The following is a 6603-nucleotide window of genomic DNA, read 5'->3' on the forward strand; positions in this document are numbered from 1 at the left end:
AATGTGCTCTTGCGGTGTCTGCACTCCTTTGCACAGTGACCCTCCTTGCCAAAAACAAAGCAACAACCTTTTTTCTTCTTCTGTGGCTTCTTAAAATTCTGCCCTCTCTTGCATTTCAAGTTTTGGTAGGTTTTGGACTGAAATCAATTTCCCTCCACAAAATTCACTTTGGTATCATACAAAACAAATTTATCATGTAAACGTGACTCTTCCTCAATGCGGAGATGTTTTTGAATTTGATCCAAGGTGAGGTCCTCAGATTTATGCAGCATCCTTTTTCCATAATCTTTCCAACTAGGAGGCAATTTTGGAATAATTGCTCCAACTTGAAAAGATTTTGGAATATCTATCTTGAGAGCATGAATTTTATTGACCAAGACTTCTGCAATTCGTGGACTTATTCCAACAAGGGTTTAGTATCAACGAACTTGAAGTCAAAATACTTAGCGACCAGATATTTGTTCGTACCTTGCTCCTTTGCTTTATACTTGAAGTCAAGCGCATTCCATATTTCTCTAGCAGACTTCATCTCGGTGAACAAGTCATAGAGACGATCGGATAACATGTTCGGTAGATGGCCTCGACAAAGCAATTCGTCTTCTTCACGTTTCTTCCTCTCCTTGTTGACCCTCTCAACATCTTCTGTACTAGGTTCTCCTCCTTCGGTGGTAGGCACCGGATCCTCTATAGGCATTAAATTGGGGTCAAGGATATAGGAAATCTTCAGGGCGGTGAGGAGAAACATCGTCTTATCTCTCCAATGAGCGAAATTGTTGCCTTCGAACCGATCCAGTGTCACCATATCCTAGTTCATAACCTTGATTGATTCTGACTCCATTGTTGAATGAATAATTCCTTAAAATTGTTGGTAAAATAATGGTCAAATGAGATGAACAAAGGAATCAAACTCTGAGGCGTGATAACACTTTCTTTAAGGAATTATTTGCCCCACAACGTTGCTAATGGTTTCCGGTAAAAATCCTCCAGGATATAACTGAGTCTCAAGCGAGAATATTAGATAGCAATTCTAATATTTCTTCGAGAACTCTCTAGGAAACAATTGGAAATGAAGGCTGTATTTCTCCTGTTTATAAGGACGAAAATTGAAATTAGAAGTTATGAACAATGAGCAGAATAGTTGAGTATATAAAGAGAAAAGAACACACATTTTCGCGTCCAAAAAGGTGTTAATTCTCACATACCTTTTCATTGTTCGAAAATAGTTTTTTTTTTTTTAAATTACAACTCTTTGCGTCTAATAACTGATAGTTCAAACATATCTATTCATATTCGAAACTATACGTTCAACCAAAATTCTAGAGTTACATAAAACAAGTTTCATAGTTTGCTCCTCTTCTCTTCTCTTCTCTCTCTTCAATTCCACCGCTCCAGACAATCTCCATCATTTGTGAGCACTCTCCCTCCTCTTTGTCCTCACCGATCGACGTCGTCGTCGCCCCACTGCCGACAATATTGGAGGAGGTCAGGAAGTTCGAGCTCTCGCGATGGCCGTTGTTGTCGCCAGTGTTGATGCCATTGTCGCCACCACTCAGCAAAGCACAAGCAGCCATGAACTCTATTCTTTGTCTTGAATTATTGAAGATATTTTTTTTGGCAGGATAATCCTAGATTTTCACACGATGCGCACACAAAATGTGTTGTTATATTGAACAATGTTGCTTAGCTTCATTTCCATTTGAGCTTTATGTATAGAATTCGTAAAGCAGAGAAGCTGGGTATGCTAAGACAGTTTTGGTTACCTTAAGTACTTGAGTGACTAAAAACACATGTATTGTTGAGAATTCTTTGATTGTTGTACATAATAATATTTTGGTCGGTTTTAGTGGAGCGGAACATGATAGATTCTGATGGAGAGCAATGTTTCCTTTCTATTTTTATTGGAAATTGCCTTGAAATTATCCGCGGTTGGTGTGGTGGAGACTTGCATATATGGCTTTAACTTTTTGGGCTCTTTTTGCACATGGGTTCGCAGCCCCTTCGTGCCTTATTGCTGATTTTTTTTTTCTGTAATTCTATCGACAAGAGAATACCATCATTAGATTCTAGAATTGATAAGATCAGTGAAATCATGGATAAGAGTTCTAAGATTGAAATGTTTGCTTCTGGCTGTGTTGGAATTGAGCTCTCGTTATCTATCTAATCCACACCTTCTCTTTCTAATTACTTTTAAAAACTTTGTTGGAAGGAAAATTCTTCATTCATAATTCATATTGTGGGCTCAGTCAGATTTTGATTGTCTTTCGAACTTTCCCTTAGATTAAGGGTGCATTTGGTTCAGCATCTGTGGAAAGTCTTTGGCCAAATGCAAACGTCTTTAGCTTAAAGGGCTTTGGAGAAATACAAAAATGTTTGGTATATTGGAATTGAAAAAGGCTTTGACGAACTCACATCTCTTTCCTATTATAAATTCAAGTAGTTGCTGTTACCATTGGTCGGAAAGATCTCCAACACTACAAAAAAACACGGATTTAGCCATGAAAAATTTGCGACGGAAAAAATTCGTCACTAATTTCTAACAAAAATAGCTACAAATTGAAGATTCGTCGCTAATTAACGACCCATATAGCTACGAAAAAAAATTCGTCGCTAATTAGCGACGAAAAAAAATTCGTCGCTAATTTGCAACGAAAATTCCCATGAAAAACATTTCGTCTCTAATTTGCGATTAATATAGCCACGAAATATATTTTGTCGCTAATTTGCCACAAAAATGGCCACAAAAACAATTCATCGCAAATTAGTGACGAAACCGGCCATGAAAAGATTATTCGTCGCTATCTCCTTTGCGACGAAAATAGGCTTCGTCGCCAATTAGCGACGAAAAGGCCACATTTCGTCGCTAATTAGCGACTGAACGTCTTTTTCGTCACAAATTCTTTTCTTAAAAGTTAGCGATGAAAATCAACATTCGTCGCTAATTAGCACTATGAATAAAAATAAAAAAGAAAAAATTAAAATTAGCGACGAATTATTATTTTCATTGCTAATTTAGCAACGAAATGTATTATTCATCACTAATATGATAGAAATAAAAATAAAAAAGAAAATGTTCAATTTAGCGACAAATTATCTTTTTCGTCGCTACGGTAGTGATGAATTCTTTCTTCGCCGCTAATAAGATATATAAAAAAAAAATTAGTGATGAGCAATGTTTTTCGTCACAAATTTGTTGCTATCATTTAGCGACAAAAATTGCCGTTCATCGCTAATTAGCGACGATTGTTGATTTCGTTGCAAAATTAGCACTATGAATAAAAATAAGAAATAAAATATTAAAATTAGCGACGAATCACATTGTTTGTCGCTAATTTTATAGAAATATAAATAAAAAAGAAAATATTCTATTTAGTGACGAATTAACTTTGTCGTCACTAATTTAGCGACGAAATTATTTTTTCGTTGCTAATTTAGCCACGAATTCTTTTTTCATTGCTAAATTTTCTTCTCTAAATTAGCGATGAATGAGCGTTTCGTCGCTAAATTAGCGACGAAGGCGTTTTTGGTCACTAATTTAGCCACGAATTCTTTTTTCGTATCTAATTTAGCCACGAAAATTAATTTCGTCACTAAATTTGCTTCTCTAAATTAGCAATGAATGAGTGTTTTGTCACTAATTTAGCGACGAAGGCGTTTTTCGTCGCTAATTTAGCCACAAATTCTTTTTTCATCGCTAAATTTGCTTCTCTAAATTAGCGATGAATGAGTGTTTCATCGCTAATTTAGCGACGAAGGCGTTTTTCATCGCTAATTTAGCCACGAATTACTTTTTCATCGCTAATTTAGCCACAAATTCTTTTTTCATTGCTAATTTAGCTACGAAAATGAATGTCGTCGCTAAATTTGCTTCTCTAAATTAGCGATGAATGAGTGTTTCGTCGCTAATTTAGCCACGAAAATGAATTTCGTCGCTAAATTTACTTCTCTAAATTAGCAACGAATGAGTGTTTCGTCGCTAATTTAGCGACGAAGACGTTTTTCGTCGCTAATTTAGGCACGAATTATTTTTCGTCGCTAAATTTTTCTCCTAAATTAGGGTTCCCTCCTGAACCATCTGATCATCGCCGTCACTCAACCTTGCCTTCTTCTTCTTCTCCCCATCTTTCTTCGCTTTCAAATTCTCAGGGTCAACCAACTCGGAGCTCGTCTTGCTGTTACCTTCATCGTCGTTCTCGCCCATCTCCAACGCCTTCCTCTTCTTCTCCTTCTTCGCAACGTCCTGATGCTCCAAGGGCTTTGATTGCTTGGGTTCGGAGCTTTTGCTGCTCCTTTTCCTTCTTATATTTCTTCTCCAACGTCGGAGACTCGAAACCTTCGGTTCGTCACAATTGTCTATGCAGGCAAAACCCAAAAAAAAGAACCACGAGTCTCGCCTCTTCAGAACGTTGCTCCCTTTCCCTCTTCGGAACCATGACTGCAAAGAATGATCTATCGATGTTGATTTTAAGAGCATAACTGGTTGAGCCCTTCCAGATCTGAGGTGAGGAACCCTTATCAGCTTGCTCCTTCTTTTTCGATTTGTCCTGGTTCACAAAGAGAAGATTGTCAGCCACGACTAAACTAATAAGATTCTTTGGGTTTTGCTTCGCGTTGTTCCTTCCTTTCCAGATTCGCCAAAGTACAGTAGCTAGGAGATCGAAGCTCGTTGAGGTGTGACTGAGGCTTGGTAGCCATTCTTCAATTCGGCGGAGGCCAACAAGTGAGACTTGAATCTGTATTGCAGGGTCCGACCAACAGGGATGATGGGTCCACGCAGGTGCAGAGAGAAAAAAGGCGTCACTCATCTTTTAGGGTAGAGAGAAAAAAGGTGTTGCACTTCAGAAGAAGAAGCCCTAGCAAACGTGCAACGCAGACCTCCATCTCTAGATCTCGTCGCCACCAACGATGGATCGATGTCAGTCCCTCAGTTCGCTCTCGTTCTCTCTTTCGTTAGCATATACTTTTGTATATTGAGTCGAAAGAGGAAATTCATACTAATAATGCTTTACTTGTTAGGAATTTGTTGGCATGCTTGTTGGAGTTGCATATGTCCAAAATTCTCTTGTTTCATAGTTATAAGCACCATACGTGGTCAAGATTTATGTCACAATTGTAAATGTTTTCCTTGACTGGAATTTGCTGGAACAACATTGGAATTTGCTGGCCGTGACTTTAGAGCTTCAACTTAACTCCCATTTGATTCTAATTTGTAACTGTACTGATCATAAGAGCTTACATACACATGTGAGAAAATATTGCATCAATCCCGGGTTGGTTTCTTGCCAAATGCTTGTGATTTTTGGGGTCTTATATACTCCGTTTCAATTCTGGAGGCTGCCTAATGGTGTTAATTTAATGTGATTCTAGGTCCTTTAGGCTTGATTTCATCGTTCCTTTACTCATTCATGATTAAGGATTGACATGTTGTCAATTCCATAGACTTCTTATTAAGATTCAAGAATACACTGGTTCATATTTTTCATTGTTCATTTGTTGGACATTCTCTACAATTCTTCCAGATTGCTAAGGATTCTATTGACTACTACAACCAGAAAAGATGTGTGGATGGAAAAGGCTTGTCTTGCCAAGTCAGATAGTGAGTTGCTTTCTGAATAACAATTAGTGATACACTTTGGTCAATGTCCTCAACCTTTTTAATTTTGTTTGATAACATCATTGGATTTTTTTTCCAGAGATATGTCAAGTACTTTGAACATGTTTTGACATACTTCAATGGAGAAAACTAGCCTGGGCGAAGGTATGTTGTAAATGTGCAAGAACTTGAAGATTTTCTTATCAATGAGTGCATGTATGCGGTAAGTTCTCTGTCGACTTCATCAAATATATCCTTACATCACCATGATTTAGATCTTGCCGTTTGAACTTTGGCTTTCCTTGTGATTGAGATATTTCTCTTGCTAAAAAAGTAAAAATAATACAAATCTGCAAATCCTCATGTTCAATTGAGCATCTACGTTCTGTATGGCAACTATCTTTTCTTTGGGTAGAAGAGAAGTGAAAATATTACAAAAGTTGTGAACTTCTTGCTGCATAATGAACAATTGAGGCACAATGAATGTGCTTATATTTGTTATTTGTCTTTTCAGCGTATAGTTAGAGGGAAGCTTGATCAGTTGAGAAGATGCTTCGAGGTATGAAATTCTTACAATGGTGGAATTTGTTTTTCTCCTTAATCTTACTGATGAGAATCTAAGTCGATCAACTGTTTACAAGGGGAGGTAAAAACTTAGATCCTCTTCTTCTTGATTGTTACTCCATGTTCAAAATGTTGATATGATTCCATGCACTAATTCATGATGCATTCAATTTGACTGCCATATTGGTATGTTAAAAAAAAATTACGTGCGATTGGCATAGAAATTGCGAAAGTCAGTTGTGAGATCGGTTTTAGTCTATTTCTTGAGCTGACCCACATTGTGCTCATATTCAGTATAGTTACAATAAGAGAATAGTTATCATTTTCGCTGCAAGTCCTTTTATGCAACATGGAGTTTTGCTGACAATGTTCATGTGTGGATGCAGAGCTGATAAATGTTGGGCAGAAACAAGGTGCTCTGCAAGAACTACACGATCTTATTACCTCGA

At 37.4% G+C, this 6603-nt stretch overlaps 1 long non-coding RNA gene across 1 annotated transcript; it reads left to right on the forward strand.

Annotated features, from left to right (window-relative positions):
* The first annotated feature begins 2 nt into the window (after positions 1-2).
* LOC125314317 lies at positions 3-5744 on the forward strand. The gene is made up of 4 exons (XR_007197841.1): positions 3-14; positions 4492-4498; positions 5526-5593; positions 5691-5744. It is a non-coding gene; the product is annotated as an uncharacterized LOC125314317 (long non-coding RNA).
* Positions 5745-6603: the final 859 nt, after the last annotated feature.

Source organism: Rhodamnia argentea, chromosome 3 (genome assembly GCF_020921035.1).
Source record: "Rhodamnia argentea isolate NSW1041297 chromosome 3, ASM2092103v1, whole genome shotgun sequence".
Classification (NCBI taxonomy): domain Eukaryota; kingdom Viridiplantae; phylum Streptophyta; class Magnoliopsida; order Myrtales; family Myrtaceae; genus Rhodamnia; species Rhodamnia argentea.